The sequence below is a fragment of the Felis catus genome, chromosome B3 (genome assembly GCF_018350175.1).
Source record: "Felis catus isolate Fca126 chromosome B3, F.catus_Fca126_mat1.0, whole genome shotgun sequence".
NCBI classification, from domain to species: domain Eukaryota; kingdom Metazoa; phylum Chordata; class Mammalia; order Carnivora; family Felidae; genus Felis; species Felis catus.
In genome coordinates, this window is record NC_058373.1 from 47,762,314 (window position 1) to 47,786,997 (window position 24,684).

Here is a 24,684-nt window from a genome sequence, read left to right on the forward strand (position 1 = left end):
TCAGTTTTAGGTTCACAGCAAAGTTAAGGGGAAGGTACAGAGATTTCCTGTATACCCTCTGCCCCTACACATACAGAGCCTCCCACATTATCAACATGCTCTACCAGACCATTTGTTACAACTGATGAATGTACATTGACACATCATAATCACCAGTTTAATTTGGGTTCACTTTTGGTATTGTACATTCTAGTGTTTGGACAAATCTATAATGATGTGTATCCATCATTATGGTGTTGTACAGAGTATTTTCACCACCCTAAAAATCCTCTGTGCTCTGCCTATTCATATTCTTCCTACCCAAACCCTTGGCAAACACAGATCTTTTTACTGTCTCCATAGTTTTGCCTTCTTTAGAATGTCATATACTTGGAATCCTATAGTATATAGACTTTTCAGATTGGTTTCTTTTACTTAGTAATTCACATTTAAATTTCCTCCATGTCTTTTCATGGTTTGATAGCTCTCTCTCTCTCTCTTTTTTTTTTTTTTTTTTTTTTAGCACTGAATAATATTGCATTGTCTGGATGTACCACAATTTATTTAGCCATTCACCTACTAAAAGACATCTTGGTTGCTTTCAAGTTGTGGCAATTATTAATAAAGCTGCTATAAACATCCATGTGCCAAGTTTCTGTATGGACATAAGTTTTCAAGTTGTTTGAGTAAATACCAAAGAACATGACTGCTGTATCATCTGATAAGAGTATGTTTAGTTTTGCAAAAACTGCCAAAGTGTCTTCCAAAGTAGGGGTATCATTTTGCATTCCTACTAGCAATAAATAAGTGTTCCTGTCACCCCCCTTCATTGCCAACATGTGGTGTTGTCCGTGGTCAGGATTTTGGCCATTATAATAGGTATGTAGTGGCATTTCATTGTCATTTTAGTTTGCATTCTCTGATGGCAAAGTATGGAGCTTCTTTTCATATGCTTATTTGCCATCTGTGTATCTTTTTGGTGATGTTCCTGTTAAGGCCTTTAGCAGATTTTAAAATCAGATTGTCTTTTTTCTCATTGTTGAGTTTTAGGAGTCCTATGTATATTTTGAATAGTTCTTTATCAATTTATTTGTCTATTCTTTCACCAGTAGCTTTATAGCAAGTATTGAAGTCTGATAATGTCAGTCCCCACTTATTCTTCTCTTTCAATATTGTGTTGACTATTCTGAGTCTGTTCCCTCCATGTAAAATTTAGGATCAGTTTATCAATATCCAAAAAATAACTTGATGGGATTTTGAATGAGATTGCATTGTATCTATAGGTTAAGTTGGAAAGAACTGACATCTTGACAATGTTGAGTTTTCCTCAATATTGAACAGGTACTAATTATTTATTTACTTTTTCTTTGATTTTTTTTTATCAGGGTTTTGTAGTTCTCCTTATATACATCTTGCACACACTTTGTTTGGTCTATACCAAGTGTTTCATTTCCATATACCAAGTGTTTCATTTCCATATACCAAGTGTTTCATTTTGTAAATGATATTGTGTTTTTAATTTCAACTTCCACTTACTCATTGCTGGTCTATAGGAGAGCAATTGACTTTTGTATATTATATTGTATCCTGCAACTGTGCTATAATTGTTCACTAGTTCCCAGAGTCTTTGTTGATTGTTTTGGATTTTCTGCATAGATAAACATAGCCACCAGCAAACAAAGACAGTTTTATTTCTTCCTTCCCAATCTCTATACTTATAATTTCCTTTTCTTGTCTTATTGCATTAGCTAGGATTTCCAGTATACTATTAAAAAAGGGTGGTGAGAGGGGACTTGCTTCCATTGTTCTTGATTTTAGTGGGAGAGCTTTTAGTTTCTTACCATTAAGTATGATGTTATTTGTGGGTTTTTTGGTAGATATTTTTTACCACATTGAAGGAGTTTCCCTCTATTCCTCTTTTACTGAGTTTTTATCACCAATGGGTGTTGGGTTTTGTCAAATGCTTTTTCTCCATTTATTGATATGATCATGTGCTTTTTCTTTTTTAGCCTGTTGATGTGATGGGTCACATTAATTGGCTTTCAAAACTTGAGGGGCACCTGTATGGTTCAGTTGGTTAAGCATCTGACTATTAATTTTGGTTCAGTTCATGATCTCATAGTTTGTGAGACTGAGCCCCTCACTGGGATCTACACTGATAGTGTGGAGCCTGCTTGGGATTCTCTCTATCCCTGTCCCTTTGCCCCCTGTCTCTTTACCCCTCCTCCACTCACACACACACACACTCACTCTCTCACTCTCTCTCTCTCTCTCAAAATAAATAAGTAAACAGGGGCGCTTGGGTGGCTCAGTTGGTTAATCATCCAACTTTGGCTCAGGTCATAATCTCATGGTTTGTGAGTTCAAGCCCCATGTCAGGCTCTGTGCTGAAACTGAGAGCCTGGAGCCTGCTTCATATTCTGTCTCTCTCCCTCTCTCTTTATGTCTGCCCCTCCCCTGCTTTTACTCTGTCTCTCTCTCTCTCTGAAAAATAAACATTAAAACAAACAAACATTTTTTTTAAAATTCACTTAAAAAGCCCTTGAACCAGCCTTGGATACCTGGAAAAAATCTTACTTGGTTATGGTGTATAATTCTTTTATACAATATTGGATTTGGTTTGCTAATATTTTGTTGAGGATTTTTACATTAATGTTTTTTTAATGTTTATTTATTTATTTTTGAGAGAGAGAGAGAGATAGTGAGATGTGGGGCTCAAACTCATGAACCAAGAGATCATGACCTGAGCCAAAATTAAGAGATGGATGCTTAACTGACTGAGCCACCCAGGTGCTCCCTGTATCTATGTTCATTAGAGATATTGATCTGTAGTTTCTTGTGATGGCTGTGTCTGGTTTTGATATTAAGGTAATGCTGGCCTCAGAATGAGTTAGGAAGTATTCTCTTTGCTTTTATCCTCTTAAACAAAGATTGTAAAAATTGGTATGATATCTTCCTTAAATGTTCAGTGAAATTCACTGGTGAACCCATTTGGGCTTAATGCTTTCAGTTTTGGCAGGTTATTAGTTATTTATTCAATTTCTTCAATAGATATAGGCCTATTCAGAGAATCCATTTCATCTGTGAATTTTTGCAGATTGTATCTTTTAAGAATTGGTCCATTTCATTTAGGTTATCACATTTGTGGGAAAAGACTTGTTCATTGTCTTCCTTTATTATCTCCTTAATGTCTATGGGATCTGTGGTCATATTCCCTTTTTCATTTCTGATAGTACTTTGTATCAACTCTCTTTTTTTCGTAGTTAGTTAGAGGATCAACTTTTATTGATCTTTTCAAAGAACCAGCTTTTGGTTTCATTGGGTTTCTCTCCCTTCCTTTTCAAAGCTTTTAAAATCATTGCATGTATGTATGAGCTCTTGTTAATTGATGAATTGTTTCTTTAACTGTTTAAATCCATGGCAAAACATTTGTTCAAAATTTTCATCTGTTTCATGGAAATACTACTTTGATCAATATTCATCTACATTTGTATTCTTGTTCCTTTTTTCTTCGTATAATATTTTTTTTAATTTAAGTTTATTTTTATTTATTTTTGAGGGAGAGAGAGTGCATGAGTGAGGGAGGGGGCAGAGGGAGAGAGAGGGAGAGAGAGAATCCCAAGCAGGTTCTATGCTGTCAACACAGCTCCTGATGCAGGGCTCAAACTCAGGAAACATGAGATCATGACCTGAGCCTAAATCAAGAGTTGGATGCTCAACTGACTGAGCCACCCAGGCACCCCTCTGGTAATATTTTAGTATAGATTCTGGATGGTTTATTTTTGATTTCTCAAATTGATAAGTGAGCTTCCTTGACCAGCTACTTACAAATGAGTCATATGTTGGAGATGCTAAAGCTGTGTCCAAGGCTAGCAGCAGTCTCTTTAGAACCCTTAGTTAAATGTAAGAGTCCATTTAACTGTTACCTTTCCCTGGCCAACAGAAAGAGGCAGCTGTAAGACTCATTCAGAGTCTTTTTCAATCTTTTGCCTCATCAACAGACTTCTTCTTAAAAAATGGCTTCTCATATTAGTCATATCCTTGTTCACTCCTATTACCTCTGCTTCTCAAAAGCAAAGTAGTACATGGATGCTTCTGTCGCTACTCTACACTCCCTGTCCCATCTTGGGGTATTGCCAGCTCTCTGAGGGATTTGCATTCACAGCCATTCTCTCAGCTTCTTCCCACATCCTGTTTGATCTTCACTGCTTTTGGCAGCCCTTCTATTTGTGGCTTAAGTTTTTGTATGTATCCTAGCTTGTATTTCTCTTTCTCATTCTTCTTTTGGGTGATTTCCTAGAGAAGAAGGAGGAAAGGCCAATTTTACCCCATTATTATCAAACTGGAAATCTATATCTAATTCTTCTTCCATACTTTAGGGTAAGTCATTCTCAAACAAATGTTTTACTGCTTTTGTAAACCTCCAAGTTAGAGAACACTTTTGGGTAATATTGTGGATATTTGAACCTAGGAGACCCAGCTGACAATTGCAATCAAGAGCATTATGATAAGAAAGCAGAACATGAAGGAGCATCAGTCAGAGGAGGACTGAACTGGGTCATTTCTAGTTTTGTATGTTGCATACAATCATCTTCATGCCCTCTGATTCAATGATTGGAACCATCAGTGTCTTTTCTATCACCCAATCATTCCAACACTTTCCGGGTATGAATGAAAATAGCTGTTCCTGGCTGATACTGGGATTGTGATTTAAGAACTCCCCTTCCTTCAACTAAATGCACTCGTTATGCAGTTCCGCAAGTCATTGCTTTTGTTTTTTTTTTTTTAATGTTTTAAATGTTTATTCATTTTTGAAAGACAGAGAGAGACAGAGCACAAGCAGGGGTAGGGCGGAGAGAGAGGGAGACACAGAATCTGAAGCAAGCTCCAGGCTCTGAGCTGTCAGCACAGAGCTCTGTGCGGGGCTCAAACTCACCAGCTGTGAGATCATGACCTGAGCCGAAGTCAGATGCTTAGCTGACTGAGCCACCCAGGCGCCTCAAGTCATTGCTTTTTTTAATATCTAGGGTCTATAGCAGGGCTGCTTTACTGTGGGAAAAAAGAGTGTGGTTTCAGGAAGCCCGTGAAATATACCTCTGATCTGTGTGCATATGTTAAACTCCATCGGTAACAATTTATTCCTTTATGTTGCTATGGGCCTTTTTAAATGCCTATCATTTCTTTGGAAATAAGTCATCCTTAACATCTTTGTGTAAATCACTTTTAAAGAATTGTTTCCAGAGGAAAGAACACTGAGAAAGGAAATAGAGGAAATGGAAATTAAGGAACATCCAAGATAAACACTGAACACCAAGATAAACACTGCCCACTTAACAGTTTGATCTGGCTGGGCTTGTATAAAAAGAATGCAAGTCAAGTTGTTACTCACATTTAATTAATAGTTAAAATTGGATAAACCTACCTATACGGTAAACTGAACCTAAAGTTTAGTATGTGAGGACTTCCTGGAGAGAAGGCAAACTCTTTTTAGATGCCTATAAGTAAATTCCTGTTTTCCTTCTCCACTTTATGGAATTTTTAAGCCTTGCATTCCACACTAAGTCCAGTTGACGTTATTGTTCTTTCTAGAGCATACCTCTGCTCTATGCAAAGCTTAGCTCCTGTTCTTTTTATATCCTGTGAAGCAATACTAGCCATGGCAGCTAGTTTAAGGGTAATTAGAGAGTACCACCTTTAGGTTTTGCAACATCAACAGCACTTCTATTATATAAAGAGTAATGTTAGGATTGGATTTAAGCTTTCCTGTACTGGGCTGGCATGGATAGTTGTTGCTCAAAGTCAGAATTATCAGTCATTTCATTTTTAGAAATGGATTTTAAAAATTAAGTTGGTGGAGAAAATGTGGACATTGAATATGATCTAAGACCAGCATGGGCTCTAACATAAAAAATATTGTGAATTGGAAACTATCTCTTGATAGGAATACTGTTTTGAATGACAATCTCATAAGGGTATATAATATAATCATCCATACATTATGTATAAATTTACCATAATTTCCAAAGCCACAGGGAAAATACTGTACCTCCTTTTCAAAACTACTCTTAATCCCGTGGCTTATACAACTGAGGTTATACTGCCAAGACAGTCATTTCAATTTCTTGTCCCATAAACAGAAGCACTTAGACACAAATACTTTTTTTTCACAAATACTTTTAATAAGAAAATATTTTGAAAGGCAATTTATTAATAGTTATGGCTTTGGAAATGATTAGTTAATAGGAATCATACTGAATATACTGAATACTGTGTTCTGAGAATTCATTTATTCAGTGATCATTTACCTAGTTGAGAACTTTTCCAGGATTTAATACTTTTTTTCTTCTTATCTTTTAGTCATTTCACATTTTAGTACTAAGATCAAGAGAAAGAAAAATAATAATATCCCCAAAGTGGAAACAGTCCAATGTCCATCAGCTAGTGGAATGGATAAATGAAACGTGGTATAGCCCCATAATAGAATGTCATTTGGCAGTAAAAAGAAATGAAGCACTGGTACATGCTACACCATTGCTAAACCTTGAAAACGTTATGCTAAGTGAAAGGAACCAGTTATAAAAGACCACATATGGTATTCTTCCATTTACATAGAATGTCAGAATAGGCAAATCAATAGAGACAGAAGGTAGATTAATGTTTACCTAAGGCAAAGCACTGCGGAGCAGGATGGGGAGTGACTGCTATAGGATATGAGATTTCTTTTGGGGGCAATGAAAATATTCTAAAATTGATTGTGGTGATGGTTGAACAACTCTGTGAATACACTAAAAGTAAATGAATTGCATGCTTAAAATTTGTTTAAAAGTTTTTATTAAGGTATAAATTGACATAACATTATATTTGTTTTGGGTGTACCTTGTAATGATTCTATACTTGTATATATTCTATACTTGTATATATTGCAAAATGATCACCATGATAAATGCAGTTAATATCTATCACCATACATAGCTACATTTTTTCCTTGTGATGAGAACTTTCAAGATCCATTCTCCTATTACTTTCAAAGATGCAGTGTAGTATTATCAACTATAATTACCATGCTGCCCATTACATTCCTATGACACATTCATTTTTTAATTGGAAATTCCTACCTTTTGAGTCCTTTTTACCCATTTTACCCACCTCCACTCCCTGCCTTAGGCAACCACCAGTCCATTCTCTATAACTGTGAGCTCAGTTTTTGTTTTGTTTTGTTGTTATATTCCACATACATGTGAAATCATACAGTATTTTTTTCTGTCTGACTTATTCCACTTACCATAATGCCCTCAAGGTCCATCCGTGTTATTGCAAATTTCAAGGTTTCATTTTTAATAGCTGAATAATATTCCATCATATATATGTATACATACATATATGTTTATATATACACACATATATATTTATATTTATTTGTCTATTTCATTGATAGACATTTAGATTGTTTGCATGTCTTGGCTATTATAAATAATGCTGCAATGAACATAGGGTGCATATCTTTTCAAATTAGTGTTTTTGTTTTCTTTGGATAAATACCCAGAAGTGGAATTGCTGGATCATATGGTAGTTCTATTTGTAATTTTTTGAGGAACCTCCATACTGTTTTCCCAATTGATTATACCAATTTATATTACCATCAAAAGTGCATAAGGGTTCCCTTTTCTTCATATCCTCATCAACACTTGTTATTTCTTGTTTTTTTTTTGATTTGAGCCATTCCAAAAGCTGTGAGTTGATAAGTCATTGTAGTTTTGATTTGCATTTCCCTGATGATTAGTGATGTTGAGCATCTTTTCAAGTGTCTATTGACCACTTGTACGTCTTCTTTAGAAAAATGTCTATTCAGATCCTCTGCCCATTTTTTTTTTTTTTTGCTACTAAGTTGTATGAATTCTTTAAATGTTTTGGATATTAACACCTTATCAGATATCAGATATTTGCAAACATCTTCTCTCATTTGCTGGTTACCTTTACATTCTGTTGGTGGTTCCCTTTGCTATAAAGAAATGTTTTAGTTTGATATAGTCTCACTTGTGTTTTTGTTTTTTACCTTTGCTTTTAGTGTCAAATCTAAAAAATCATCACCAAGACCAATATCAAGGACCTTACCACCTATTTTCTTTTAGGAGTTTTATGGTTTCAGGTCTTATGTTTAAGTCTTTAATCTATTTTGAGCTAATTTTTGTGTATGGTGTACATCTAGCTTCATTTTTTTGCATGTTGCTGTCCAGTTTTCCCAACACCATCTATTGAAGAGATTATACTTTCCCCATTGTATATGGCTTTTTTGTCATAAATTAATTGACCTTATATGGATAGGTGAGTTGTATACTTTAAATGGGTGACTTGTATGATAGTATATATCAATTAAGCCGTTGGAAATGCAAAAGGGAAATGAGATTTTCCCATTAGTCACATTTTTGAGATAACAGTCCTTGTGAGGAAAAATGTGGTGGCATTTTGATACAGAATATCAAAAGATATAATGATAAAATAGGAATTGTTACAAATTTTAAAAATGTTTTATCTGGTAAACGTTTTTTCTACTTTGATGCTTGGTTTAATGTTTGCCACTATTAGTCAGGGTTTTCCTGTCTAATACATATTAGTAGAATATGCATATATAGGTTTTCCTGACTAATACATATATAATACATATAATATAATATATAATATAATATAATACCTATTACTATATATACATACATATGTACACACACACACACACACACACACACACACACACAGAGTGAGAAACCCTGAGAAAGAGATTGAGAGAGAAAGATTGATTTATTATTTTACAGAATTATCTCACATGACCATGGAGCTTGAAAGTCTGAAATCTGCAGGTTAAGCTGGAAGGCTGGACACCCAGAGAAGAGTAGATGTTGCAGCTGGAATCTGAAAGCACTCTGAGAAAGCATTCTGGAAGCAGAATTCCCTTTTCCTTGAGGAGCCTCAATCTTTTTGTCTTAAGGTCGTCGGTTGTATAAGACCTACCCACATTATGGAGGGTAGTCTGTTACTCCAAGTCAACTAACTGATTTAAATGTTAATCTCATCTAAAAAATACTTTCAAAGCGACATCTAAACTGGAGTTTGACCAAATATCTGAGTACTATGGCCTAGCCAAGTTGGCACATAAGATTAACTATTACACCCACTTATGTGGGGAAGCAACTAATTTTAATATTTTCATTTCGTTTTGGCTATACACAGAAAGAGCAGGCCAGCTCTTGAGCAGAAAGAATCCAGTAATCATACAAGCAACATGTTTGAGATTTTGGAACTTAATTTCTTTGCAGGAGAAAAATTAATGATTGCTTATTACTATAGTTTTTTAAATGTCAGAAAATAGAGTAAATGAAACAAAACTACCCTATAATCATCATTTTGAGTTATCTTGTTCAATTAGACTTTGTGTAGAATGTCTTCATAAATTGGAGAATTAAGGTTTTTGTATAAGAAATACTTTAAAGTCAAATATATCAAGTGTGTAAAGAAAATGTATTATGCCAGTAAATATGAATTGTCTATAATACACATTTCCACTTTTTTAATACAATCCAGCAGGTCCAGGGAAACAAAACAATGGTGTTCATGAGGGAGAAGCTTCTTACGAGACCATGGTCCTTACTTTCCAACTGCTAGTCTTGCATATAATGTAGATAATAACAGCGTTTTGCCTTTCTTCTCAAAACTTTTGGAACCTACTCCATAACCCACAGATATTCTCTCCACAAACTTAAACCAGTTGGCAATGAATTTCACAATGAAAACATTTTATTTTAATTATGAATCAAACCACAGCATACATTTGATCTGGATACCATATGTGTAGAAGATCAACAGTCATTAACTGAGGGTATACTGGGTTACAGATAGTTATAGTTAATTTACTCTGCAATACTCCTGAATGGGAAAAATGGAAGGGTTGAGAAGAAAATGAATAAGAAGTCATGTTATGTGCCATGTTCTAAAGCCTATTACATGATTTAATATAGCAATCTTGCAGGGTAGGTAATGCTTTTCCTGTTTTTGACAGATTAGCAATCTGAAGCTTAGAGAGGTTACCTTCATTGTCCTAATCATGCAGCTAATCAATAGAGAAGTCTTTCTCCCTCCTCAATCCCCCCCCCCCACAAGATTGTGTTTATCCTCAGAAGTCTCAAATCAAGGGAAAATAGAAGAGTTTTCTGAGCCCCAGCCCTTGTAACTGGTGATCATTTTCTGTTTCCTAGCATCTTCCAAGCGTGCTTAAGCTCCTGTGTTTCAGCCTATCCAAAACAGCTCTGGTCTCCCAACAGACATAGCAATACCTTGGCTGTTGTACATCCTGAAGCTGTCCTGGAAATAGTCCAGGGGCCAGGCTGTCTAATCCAGATAGAGTTTCTGGTTTCTTTCTCTGAGGACAGTCTTTGGGAAGTTCATTGGAATTTTTGAAATTAGCAATAATGTCTGAATTAGGTTCTATTTCCAGTATAAGGTTTTTGATCAGGTATGATGAAGTGTACATGGAAACTTATAATTCCAGACAAGTCCCCACATGTCACAAAAGCTGGAGTAAAACTTTATGAAGGACTAGATAAAGAATTCAGTGGATCAAGAATGATGCCTATATTTTTGTTTTAAGACTGAGTAAATGATGGTGTAATTTTCTGAGGTTGGGAAGAGTGAGAAGCAGTTTAGTAGGGAGGTTGAAGGGAAATGTTTTGTTTTGATCTTTAAACTCTTCCCTCATACCCCATATCCAATCTCTCACCAATCCTGTCATTTTTACTTAGAGATATGCCGATTCCAACACTTCTTACTAACCCCACTTGTCCCTGTATCAGTCCAGTCTCATCCAGGAGAAGAGAACCCATTTAAAACAGAGAAGAGTTACTGCAGGAAATTCATTACACAAGTGATGTGAGAAGTGAAAAGTCAAATGGGATGACGAGACAACCCAAAGATGAACAACCCTAGGAAGCTGCTGCCATGTGCACAGGCTAGGAGGACAAAAGAAGGGTCATGATCACCCAGATGAAGCTGGATCCATGGTGAGAGCATATGGCAGATGCCAGAGCCATTCCATCCCTGCCAGAGATGCTTCCTGTGGCAGAGATTGAGGGAGAGAGACAGAAAGAGAGAGAGAGACAGAGACAGACAGAGACAGAGAAAGAAAGAAATGACCTGGCTTCCCCCATTCCTGCCAACAGTGCCTACAGCCAGCCAGAAGTCAGGTGACAGGGAGCCTGTAAAATGCAGAATGAAGGGACTGGGCAGCAGAGGAACGGAATGGGTCTGAGAATAAAAGGCCCAGCTGGCACATACCCTAATTCAAGCCATCATCATCTTTTAACTGATGATGACAATAGTCTCCTAAGTCTTCCCCCTGCTCCCACTCTAACTTCTCCTGCTGTTAGAGTAAGATGAGATGACTGTAACAAAGAGACCCAACAATTCCGTGCCTTATTGCTTAAAGAAAAACATTTTTTTCTGTCTCTCATGGGTTGATGGGGAGATTTGTTGTTGCAGTGATTCAAAGATTAGGGTTGCTTCTAAGTCATTGCTTCTCCATTTCCTTGGGTATTATCATCATTTGCATAGTCCAAAATGGGCACTGCTATGTCTGGGTTGTGACTTCCAGAAAAGGAAAAGGTTGGACACTCAGGGTAAGGATTTCTTCTTTATCTGGTGATTCAAAAATGTCACGCATCATTTTACTCACATTCTATTGGCACACACTTGAGCACATACCCATATGCAGCTGCAAAGAAGACAGAAATGTAGCCTTTAGTCAAGGAGCTTTTGCACTAAAGGACTGGTTGAATTTGGAGCTTATAACCATACCCCCTATAATCTATATACCAATCAGCAGTCAGGATGTTCCATGTAAAAAGTAAGTCAGATCATGTCTCTGCTTTGCTCACAACTCGTTAAAGACTTCCCATTGCCCTTATACTTAAATCCAAATTCTTTGTCTTGGAGTACAAGACCCTTCAAGTTCCGACACTTACCTACCTTTTTTACCTCATTCCTATTACTAGTAATGGGATCCTTGATATGCTGCCTTTGTCCATTTCCAAAGTATAAATACTTCCTCCATGGCTGATATCAAGCTAACAGTGGAACATCACTAAATATAAGGTTGGGAAGAGATGCTTAATTTCAGCTCTTGTGAGCTAGTATAAGCTGACTTTGGCACACTGTTGCCTACCATTCTCCCAATTACTTAAATTTCTCCAGCCATATTAGTTTCTTTGCTGTTCCCCTAACACAATGGTTCTTGTACTGTGCTCCTTAGAACAGCAGCAGCATCATCACTAGGGAACTTGCTGGATATGCAAATTCTTGGGCTCCTTCCCAGGCTTACTGAAAAAGACAGTGCGTGTGAGGAGCCAGCATGTTTTTTAACAAAATCTCCAGTTGATTCCAGTGCATGCTTAAGTTAGAGAACCACTGCTCTGATATACTAATACTCCTTCCAGCTCAGGACCTTTATTTCTGCATCCTTCAGCGAATACTCTCCTCCTCCAGATTTTTATGTTATCAAGGTCTGTGTTCAAATATATTACGTCCTTGAAGAGGCTATTCCCTCCTGCCAACCCCACTCGATTCCCCTTACTAGAATGTAAGTCTACCACTGGGAAATTGTCCTGTTCCTTGCATCTCCAGCAGCAAAAACAAAAACAAAAACAAAAACAAACAACAACAACAAAAAAAAACAACCACAAAAAAACAAAACAAAAAAAACCAATTCCTGGTACCTGCTAGGCAAAAGGAAATATATATCACATGGATTAACATTATATAATTTATGTTGGAATTAGTTTTATATTCTAAACAAGTGCATTGAAAAATACAAAAAGAAATACAAAAAAGAAAAAAATAGAGAGAGAGAAAACACAGTTATAATCAGACCTTTAGAGACCATCTATCCTTCTTCTCTCACCTCTTTAAACCTGAAATTCAACACACACGCATATAGTAGTTCAGGTATAAGTTACATAAAAATATTTTAAGGTAAAAATCACCCAATATTTCTATTTATCAGTTGTTTCTGGTTCTTTTTGTAGGGGAGGGGAACATCCTTATTAAGATACAATTCACATACCACACAACTCACCCACTTAAAAGTGTACAATTCAGTAGTCTTTCGTATATTCACAGAGTTGTGCATCCATCAACACAATCAATTTTAGAATATTTTCACTTTCCTCAACTCTCCCATCTCTAGGCAACCACTATTCTTTCCGTTGCTATGAGTTTGCCTATTCTAGACACTTCATATAAATGAAATAATAAAATATGTGATCTTTTGTGACTTGCTTCTTTCACTTAGCATAACATTTTCAAGTTTCTTCAATTTTGTAACATGCATTAGAACCTCATTTTTTAAATTGCCAAATAATATTTCATTGTATGGATATACCACATTTTATTTATCCATTTCATCAGTTGATGGACATTGGGTTGCTTCCACTTTTTGGCTATAATAATGCTGTTATAAACATTCATGTACAAGTGTTCGTGTGGATATATGTTTTCATTTTTCTTGGGTATAATTCAGTAGTAGAATCAACGGGCCATATGGCCGTATGGTTACTCTGTGTTTAAGCTTTTGAAGAATGACCTGATTGTTTTCCAAAGAATTCACACCATTTTGCATTCCCACCAGTAGTGTGTAAGGGTTCCAGTGTGTCCATATGTTTGCCAATGCTTCCTATCATCTCTATTTTCTATTATAGTCTTTCTAGTAATTTGGAGTGGTATCTCACTGTGGTTTGGATTTGCATTTCCCTGATGAATAATGATATTGAGCACCTTTTCACATGCTCCTTGGCTATTTGTATATCTTCTCTGGAGAAATGTGTATTCATATCCTTTGCCAATTTTTAGGATGGGTTATTTGTCTTTTTATTATTGAATGTAATAATTCTTTGAACATTTTAGATAGAAGTACCGTTTCAGAAATGTGATTTGCATATTTTTCTCTTATCCTGTGTGTTGTCTTTTCATTTTCTTGGTGGTGTCCTTTTAAGCACAGAAATTTTTAATATTGTTGAAGTCCACTTCATTTTTTCTCTTTTGTTGCTTGTCCTTTGGTGTCACATCTAAGAAACTATTGCTAAATCTAAAGTCATGCAGATGTATACCTATGTGATCTGCTAAGAACTTTATATTTTAGCTTTGATTAATTTTAATTGATCTTTGATCCATTTAGGTCTTTGATCTATTTTGAGTTAAATTTTGTCTATGGTATAAGTAGGAGTCCAATTTCATTCTTTTGCATTCAGATAACTAGTTTTCACAGCACAATTTTTTGGAAGGACTGTTCCTTCCCCACTGAATTGTCTTGGCACACTTGTTGAACATCAGTTGACTATAAATGTGAGGGATTATCTCTGGACTCTCGATTCTATTCCATTTATGTCTATCCTTCTGCCAGTGTTTCTGGTCCTTTTAATCAATGTCCACTTGGCCATATATTAGAGCCCATTTCACTGCATAAACATATGCTTTATTCTAAAGCAATTCTGTCTGCATGTTTTTCATTCCACAACTAACAAAATGTAGTCAGTTTTGCCCTCTTAGGAGAGGGGAGGACTACAAATTATAAAAGGGAATGAACTACTTTAAATGAGTGGAGTCTTTTCATAACACCAAAAGATGGAATTGGAAATCAAATACCAAAAGAATGGTAATATTAAAATTATGATTGCTTCATCTAGATCTTATATATGGTAGCTATCTCCTTTGTAGAAAAGAGGTAGGCATTTATAGGCACAGTGTAAATAAAACATTTGAAGACAGTTATATTACTTAGCATTATCAGTGAAAGGTTTTAATACCCTAATGAAAATTCAGCTGATTAATTCTCCTGCCTTTCTGACAAAATAAATGATTCTTCTTGAGAAACTGTGATGCCACATTTTACCAACACTCCTCTGTTCACTCTCATCCCACTGTTCTCATGTCTGAGGTCCTAGAATTGCTCCCCTGTGAATGATTTATGTTGAAAACAATTGCTTTCTCTTTTGTCCAAAAAGAAAATGATGTATTCTACCCACTGTGAAAGTGGAAGTACCAAGAATTCTCATCAGATGTAGCTTTGGACACCATCCTAAAGTAATTTTATCTCAACAAAATCAAACATGTAAGATATGCTGTGGTCAATGTTTTCATTGTGGACAGAAAGAACTTCAAGTGATAGTACCCTAGAATCTAAATGAAACTTGCCTCAGTTGGGGGGGGTGGAGCATTGTTTTTCAAGAGCTTTAATTCACTAGTGCACAGGAAACGTTTTTTTCCCAAGTACATTTCCAGTTTTCAAAACCATGTGTTATTTACAGAAAATAGAATTCATATGTTTTTGATTCCTTTACACTTAACTCATTAAAAAATTCTTGTTAAACCACTTGGTATTCAAGGACTTTTCAGTTTTCTAAATAAGTTTCCAAAAGCCTTCTCAAAGATATGAAATGGTGTTAAATAAATATGTACATGAGTTTCCAAACCATGTTCATAATTTGTCTTTAGAATTTTATGCCTTTAATTAGTAAAATGTGCTTTTCTACTATCCAGAAAGAGACTAATGTGTGAAAATTTATCATTTGTCAATGTAAGAAAATCTAAATTTACAAATAAGTTTTAAATATCATTAGAAATCAACAAATAATTTAATGATGCACATATATGCTACAAATAAATGTCAGATAAACATTAGAAATTAAGGAGGGAGAAAGTGAAGGAATAATTATTGAGCACTTTTTGCATACTATTGAGTACTTAGCAATCACTTTACATAGAATTTCATCCTTAGGAGATGGATATTTTTATCACATTTTCACAGATGAGAAAAATGGAGGCTCAGACAAGCAAAATGATCTTCCTAAAGTCACACAGCTAATAAGTCAGTGCCAGGATTCAAACAAAGGTCTGTGTGATTCCTAAGTCCATGTTATTTCTGCTATCTATGAACCCACTAGATTTGAAGTTAAGATATCTGGCTTCAAATTATTGTGCTTTTATTCTATATTAGTATTCTGAGCATGAATAAACCTTAGCTTTCTTGACTTAGAATGGGAACAGTAATACCCACCTTATAAAGCTGCTGTTGGAAAAAATGAGATAATGTGCATATGAACATACCTAGACTGAGTTGGACTGGTTTTCTTACCTCCAGCCTTTCCCCATTTCAACAAATTTCTCATAAAGCATAGCTTAAACCTTGGAAGCTGCATGTCTATTCCATCTTCCAAATTTTTTAATGATTCCCCAAAACCTTATACTATCACTAAAAATTCATGCTGATTTTGTTCTAAATTAATATATTCAACTTCATTTCCTTTTATTCCCCAATAAAACTTTAACTTCAGTCAGATTAATTTACTACCACACCCATAAATCAACATGTACACTATACTTTTTAAAAATTGCAGTAAAGGGGCACATGGGTAGCTCAGTAGGTTAAGCATCCGACTCTTGATTTTGGCTCAGGTCATGATTTCACAGTCATGAGACTGAGGCCCACATTGGGCTCTGCGCCGAGTGTGGAGCCTGCTTGCAATTCTCTCTCCCTCCCTCACTCCCTCCCTCTCTTCCCCTTCCCCGCTCATGCTTTCCCTCTCTTTCTTTCAAATAAAATTTAACAAAATAAAAAAATTGCAGTAAAATATATACAACATAAAATTTACCATTTTGACTATTTTTAAGTTTACAGTTCAGTGGCATTAATCAATTCACATTATTGTGCAACCATCATCACTTTCCCACACTGTACTTTTCCAAGCAGCATTTCACCATATCCCTTATTGAAAGTCTTTCCCTACTTCTATTTATCTAATTCTTAGTCCTCTTTTTAAAAATTTTTTTTTTAATGTTTGTTTATTTTTGAGACAGAGACAGAGCATGAACGGAAGGGCCAGAGAGAGAGGCAGACACAGAACCTGAAGCAGGCTCCAGGCTCCGAGCTGTCAGCACAGAGCCCGATGCGGAGCTCGAATTCACAGACTGTGAGATCATGACCTGAGCCGAAGTTGGAAGCTCAACCGACTGAGCCACCCAGGCACTCCAACTCTTAGTCCACTTAAGATTAAATTCAAACCCCATCACCCATGAAATCTTCCCTTACTTTGTTCACCTGACTTATATCACTGTTGAAAGGAAGTTTAACATACTGGTTAAAGGTACAGACTCTGGATAAGATTGTTTGAGTTCAATTTCTAGCTGTGTTACTCCTTAACTATATGGCCTTGGACAAGGGAATCAAACTCGTAGTGTCTGGGATATTTATCTAAATTACTTCAAAATGTGTCTTCACAAAAGCCTGAACATAAATGTTTATAGCAACTTAAAATTTTTTTTTAAATGTTTGTGTATTTTTGAGAAAGAGACAGAGAGAGAGGGAGGGAGCAGGGGAGGGGAAGAGTGAGAGGGAGACACAGAATCCAAAGCATGTTCCAGGCTCTTAGCTGTCAGCACAGAGCTTGATGCAGGGCTGGAAGTCACCAACCGTGCGATCATGACTGGAGCTGAAGTTGGACACTTAACTGACTGAGCCACCCAGGCACCCCTATATCAACTTTAATCATGGTTGCCAAAAACTAGAAGCAGTCAAATGTCCTTCAATAGGTGAATGAATAAACAAACTGTGGTGTATCCAGACAATGGAACATTCAGCAATAAAAATAAAGCCATGAAAAGTCATGGATGAACCTCAAATGCATATTGCTAAGCAAAACAAGCCAGTATGAAAAGACTACATAGTCTATGATTCTAACTATATGACATTCTGGAAAAGGGAAAACTATAGAGACAATAAAAGGATCAGTCATTGTTAAGGGTTTGGGGGGAGGGAGACATAAATAGGTGGAGCACAGGGAATTTTTAGGGGAGTGAAACTATTGTGTATGATCTACAATGGTGGATACACAACATTATGCATTTGTCAAAACTCATAGAACAAGGGGCGCCTAGGTGGCTCAGTTGCTTAAGTGTCTGACTGTTGGGTTTCAGCTCAGGTCATGATCTCGCAGTTTGTGAGTTTGAGCCCCATATTGGACTTTGTGCTGACTGTGTGGAGCCTGCTTGAGATTCTCTCTCTCTCTCTCTCTCTGTCTCTTCCCCTCTCTGCCCCTCCTCCCCTCACAGCCTCTGTCTCTCTCCCTCTCTGAAAATAAATAAATAAACTTAAAAAAAAAAACCTCATAGAACAGTACAAAGCAGCATGAACCCTAATGTAAATTGCAGACAATTGCAAAAAACGTACCACATTAATCCAAGTTGTTAATAATGAGGGCAACTAAGGTGGAGAAGGAAGAAGGGTTAAATGGGAACTTTGTACCTCCTGCTCAATTTTTCTGAAAACCTAAAACTGTTCTGAAAATAAAGTCTGTAGGGGCACCTGGGTGGCTCAGTGGGTTCAGTGTTTGACTTCGGCTCAGGTCATGATCTCATGGTTCGTGGGTTGGAGCCCTGTGTCGGGCTCTGTGCTGAAAGCTGTGGAGCTTGATTTTGATTCTGTATCTCCCTCTCTCTCTGCCCCTCCCCAATTCGTGCTATGTCTCTGTCTCAAAAATAAATAGGGGCCCCTGGGTGGCTCAGTTGGTTAAACATCCGACTACAGTTCAGGTCATGGTCTTGTGGTTCTGAGTTCGAGCCCTACATCAGGCTCTGTGCTGACAGCTCAGAGCCTGGAGCCTGCTTCAGATTCTGTATCTCCCTCTCTCTGTTCCTCCCCCACTCATGCTCTGTCTCTCGCTGTCTCTCAAAAATAAATAAACGTTAAAAAAATTTTTTTTAAAAACTTTAAAAAATAAAAATAAAGTTTGTTAATATGAAAACAAACTAAAAAATTATAAATCTGTAACAAAAAGATATCTAGGAAACCCTCAAATATCTATAAACTAAATATAAACTATAAAAAATAAAAATAAAGTTTGTTAATATGAAAACAAACTAAAAAATTATAAATCTGTAACAAAAAGATATCTAGGAAACCCTCAAATATCTACAAACTAAATATGACATTTCTAGATAACCTATATGTCAAAAAAGAAATCAAGACAGATTTGAATTGAAGAAAAATAATTTGCTGAAATGAATGAAAATGAAAACACAACAAATCAAATTTGTTAGATGGAGATACATCTAGACTTAGAAATTTATAGCACTAATGCCTATCTTAGAAAATAAGAAAGGTCTCAGTTCAATGACCACAGCTTTCACCGTAAGAAACCGGTTAAAAAAGTGAAAGTCAAGCCCAAAATAAGCAGAAGAAAGGAAATAAAACATATCAGAACAGAAATTAAAACAGAATAATAATAGAAGAATTCCATGAAATTTCTTTGGGAAAATGAAAAAAGAATTAATAAAAGTTTAGCCAGATTGATTAGAAAAAGAGGGAGAAAACACAAATAACAATATTTGGAATGAGAGAGGAGATATCAATATATATTCTCCAGATGTTAAAAGGTTAAAGAGAATATTATGAGTGATTTTTATGCCAATAAATCTGACAACTTAGATGGCATGGATAGATTATTTGAAAGACAGAGACTGCCAAAGCTCATCCAAGAAGAAATAGAAAATGTAAATATATGTATGTCTATTAAAGAAATTGAATTTGTAACTAAAACATTTCCTACAAAGAAAAATCCACGCCCAGGTGCTTTCCTGGTGAATTCTACTGAACATTTAAGGAAGAAAATAATACCACTCCAAAAAATTAAAGAGGAGGGATGATCACTTCCCAGCTCTGGAAGGCCAACATTACTCTAATACTAAAACTAGACACAGACATTAGAAGAAAAGAAAACCTCTCTTCTTTATAAAGTTATATGTTCTATTTTTACTCCCAATCCTTCTGACAAAAGAGCCTAAAAATATTGGAAAAATTATTAAGTTTTTTTTTCTTAAAAGCATTGTAGAGCCCAAATTATGGCCAAAATCCAAGAAAACAAGAAAACAATAGACTCTGGAGACAGAAGCAGAGCACTGATACACTGAGGCTGCCTTTACTCTAAGGGAAGTTATTGATCTGGGCATGTTTGGGCATTGGTTTTAGCAATCTCACATGTAAGAAATCAGAAATTGAAACCCAAGTCCTGCCCACAGTGAGGGTGGGGGGGACATAGCAGACAACCCCTTCTCCACTGAAGTGGTGTCACCTTCAGAGCAAAAGAAAACCTGAAATATACCTATCCATACATGCAGAGACCAAAGAGAATGTTGCCTTGGCACTGCAAAAAACAGATGTAAAAATAAAAGGAGAAAAACTCCCTGAGAGGCTGTGGCTGTGAGCTCACTCTTCACAAGAATTACAGACCTGGATTTGAATGGCCCATTGAACATGAAGCCATGAATTTGTATAATTTTGTTCTAAACTGGTAGAAGAAAATCCTTTCTGAAAGAAGGTACATTTATGCTAGACTTCAAAGAATCCTTTCACATAATATTTTATGGACAATAAACAGTGTACAGTAAAACAACATAGGCACACATACACACACACACACACACACACACACACACACACACACACAAGGAAAGCATCCCATGAAAAAATGACAGAAATAAAATATAGCAGATATTGGAATTATTAGAGAAGAGATTTTTTTATTTAAAAAAAAATTTTTTTTTCAACGTTTATTTATTTTTGGGACAGAGAGAGACAGAGCATGAACGGGGGAGGGGCAGAGAGAGAGGGAGACATAGAATCGGAAACAGGCTCCAGGCTCTGAGCCATCAGCCCAGAGCCTGACGCGGGGTTCGAACTCAGGGACCACGAGATCGTGACCTGGCTGAAGTTGGACGCTTAACCGACTGCGCCACCCAGGCACCCCAAGAAGAGATTTTTTTTAAAATGTGGCTTACTATACTTAAATAAAAAACAAATTTAAAATATCACAATAATCTAAAAGGTGGCTGATAATATTTTTAAAAGAACCAATGATATTATACATAAATTAATGTGATGTAAACATTTAAAAATGAGTGGATAAATATAAGAGCAAATTAGAAAATATTTTAGAAGAAATTTTCCAGAATGAAACACAGATAGACAAAAGAAATAGGAAATATAGAAGAAAAGTCAGGAGACATGGAGGACAGATCTAATATTCATATAATCAGAGTTCCAAAAGGAGAGGAAGGAGAGAATGGAACAGAGTCAATGCTTGAAGAAATGATGGCCAAAGATGTTCCAAAAATGAACAAGAATTTCACTTCAAATGACTTGGTCATCTCACGACAGTTCAAATATTTGCAACATGGGCTATTCCATTTTTAAAATACTGCTTCCTTTGTGCTATGAAAATTAGAAGCTTCACTTATGTGCTGCTTACCAGATAAGTCATTTAAACTGCTGCTTCATACTTGATAATTGCAACTCTAGATATCTTAGAGCAATATTATATTAAAAAAGCAGGCAAGTTTCAGGTGGGCTATTCCATAATAACAAATTAATAGTATTCACATATTGATGCTCTGTGGATATTTTAGTATAACAAATTTTAATGCAAAGTGTGGTGGTGGTATTTAACATTTTCCAGACCAAAATTATTGCTGCCATGCTTTATGGTGTGGAACTCTGTAATATCAGTTACCCAGTTTTCAGTAGGTTAGAGGGGGCACAAATTATTTTCTGAAGACAATTTCATCTTTATTCCTGTACTTTATTTTTTTGGCACAACTCCCAAGTACCAGGTGGGGTGACTTTTTATACAGGCATCGTTTGCATGTTTTAATATTCACCAGAAAATGTCAAAGCTACCCCCCAGCTCTAGTAATTATTAAAACATAAGGCTCTGTACTTAATTAGTGACAATGAATAGCTGTATTCTAGGTGTTTCTCAGGTGGGTTAATTTCAAATTCAGAGCTGTTCACTATTCTTTTTTAAAGCTTAGATGAAAGAATCACTAAGGAGGACTATCTAGAGAATTCGTAATTCATCCATTTCTCTGGCTACACTGAAATCTACTCCCAGATTAAGGCATATCATACACAGAATCTTGCCTATGATGATTCAGTGGAGAAATTATTTTCTGGTTTGAATTCAAGCATAGTTTTACTTTCCTAAGAAATTCGTTTGCGTTTTGCATTAGGACAATATGAAACTTTCTTAACCTTTCTTCCCTTTTGACTGACTTTCTTGTTTTTAATTTATTTGATATTTCCATATTATTTGTATCTGTATACAAACTTTTTTGAAACGAAGCATTACATAGATAGATTTAAAAACAAAAATTATCTAAGTATTTACGCACCCAACATCAGAGCACCTGATATATAAGGCAAATACTAACAAAACTAAAAGGAAAAATAAACAGCAATACAATAATAGTTGAGGACTTTAATACCCTACTCTCAGACAATCAATAAGGAAACAGTAGATTTGAACAACACTATAAATGGTCCTAATGGACATACGCAGAATATCCCATCTAATAGCAGCAAAATATACATTTTTCTCAAATTCATGCAGATAATTCTTCAGGATATATCTTAGGCCACAAAACAGGACTTACAAATTAAAGAATATTGAAATCACACTTAAATATCTTTTATGACCACAATGGCATAAAACTAGAAATCAATAAGAGGAAGAAATCTGGAAAATTCACAAATACATGGAAATTAAACAACACAATCATGAACAACCAATGGATCAAAGAAGAAATCAAAAGAGGAATTAAAAAAATATCTTGAGACAAACAAAAATGGAAATACAACATTGCAAAACTTGTGGGATATAGCAAAAGCAGTTCTAAGAGGAAAGACGTTTCTAGCAATAAATGTATACATCAGGAATAAAGGAAGATCTCAAATAAACATCCTAACTTTGCTCCTCAAGGAACTAGAAAAAGAATAACAAACTAAGCCCTAAATTAGCGGAAGAAAGGAATTAGAAAGATTAAAGCAGAAATAAGTGAAATAGAAAACAGGAAAACAATAGAAATGATCAGCAAAACTAAGAGTTGGTTCTTTGAAAAGATGAACAAAAACAGCAAAACAAAGAGTTGGTTCTTTAGCTAGACTGAGCAAAGAGCACCCAAAAATAAAGTTGTAAATGAAAGAGGAGACATTACAACTGATATCACAATATAAAGAACCATAAGAGACTACTATGAATGATTGTATGCCAACAAATTAGACAACCTAGAAGAAATGAATGCATGTCCTAGAAACATGCAACATACCAAAATGAATCATGAAGAAAGAGAAAATCTGAATCAACTAATAAAGAGTAAGGAGATTGAATCAATAATCAAAAACCTCCCAACAAAGAAAAGCTTAGGACCAGATGGTTTTTCTGGTGGGGTTTACCAAAATTTAAAGAAGAATTAATGCCAGGGGCACCTGGGTGGCTCAGTTGGTTAAGTGTCTGACTCTTGATTTTGACTCAGGTAATGATGTCATGATTTGATTCATGAGATCAAGCCCCAGAGCCCCATGTTGGACTCTGTGCTGACAGCTCTCTCTCTCCCTCTCACTCTGCCCCTCCCCTGCGCATGTGCGCTCTCTCTCTCATGAAAAGGCACTCAACATCACTAATCATCAGGGAAATGCAAATCAAAACCATAATGAGATATCATTTCACACCTGTTAGGATGACTATTATAAAATTAAACAAGTTTTAAGTGCTGACAAGGATATAGAGAAAAAGAAGCCCTTATATTCTGTTGATGGAAATGTAAACTGGCCATTATGGAAGACAAACAATATAGAGGTTCCTCAAAAAATTAAAGCTAAAACTACCATATGATCCAGCAGTTCCACGTCTGGGTTATATCTGAATGAAATGATATCTCTGTCTCGAAGAGATATCTGCACCCCATGTTTGTTGCAGTATTCTTTACAGTGGCTAAGACATGGAAACAACCTAAATGTCCATTACTGGATGGATTTATTTCTCAGCCCTAAAAAAGAAGGAAATCCTGATGTTTGCTACAACATGGATGAAACTTGAGGTCATTATGCTAAGTGAAATAAGTCAAACGGAGAAAGACAGATACTACATGGTCTTACTTCTATGTGGAATCTAAAAAAAAACCAAATTCATGGAAACAAAAATCAGATTGGTGGTTGCCAGAGGTAGAGGCAGTGGAATGGGGGAAATAGGTGAAGGTATTCAAAGGTACAAACTTTCAGTTATAAGTTAAGTTTTGGAGGTATAGAAAACAGTAATGTTCAAGGTGACTACAGTTAACAATACTATAATGAATATTTGAAAGCTGCTAAGAGAGTATTTCTTAAAAGTCTTATCATAAGAAAAAAAATGTATGTGAGGTAATGGATGTTAACTAAACCTATTGTGGTAATAGTGTTGTAATATATACATATCTCAAATAGTTATGGAATACATCTTAAACTTATACAATATTATATGCCAATTATATACCAATAAACTGGAAAAACTGAGTATTGCTTTTATAAATTCTTTATCAATTATGTTTCATTATGATGCATGGCTATGATTATGTACATTATTAAATATTTTGGATAAAATGTTTTATATTTTTATTTCATGACTAAATGCTGTTCATGTGTCACTGAGTCAACATATTTAGAGATTATATTACATAGTTCTACCTGCTTATCACTTACAAATATTATCACTTATAATTACTAACTTATAATAACCAAAATATGTTAGCCTATTTATGATCTAGTACTCTACCACTGTTTTAGAGCTTACACTTAGAAATGGAGAC

At 35.6% G+C, this 24,684-nt stretch overlaps 1 protein-coding gene across 5 annotated transcripts in view; it reads left to right on the top strand.

The window, feature by feature from the left end:
- ZNF280D (zinc finger protein 280D) overlaps nt 1-24,684 on the top strand; it is a 327,277-nt gene that overhangs the window by 146,410 nt on the left and 156,183 nt on the right. The gene's annotated exons all lie outside the window — the stretch shown is intronic.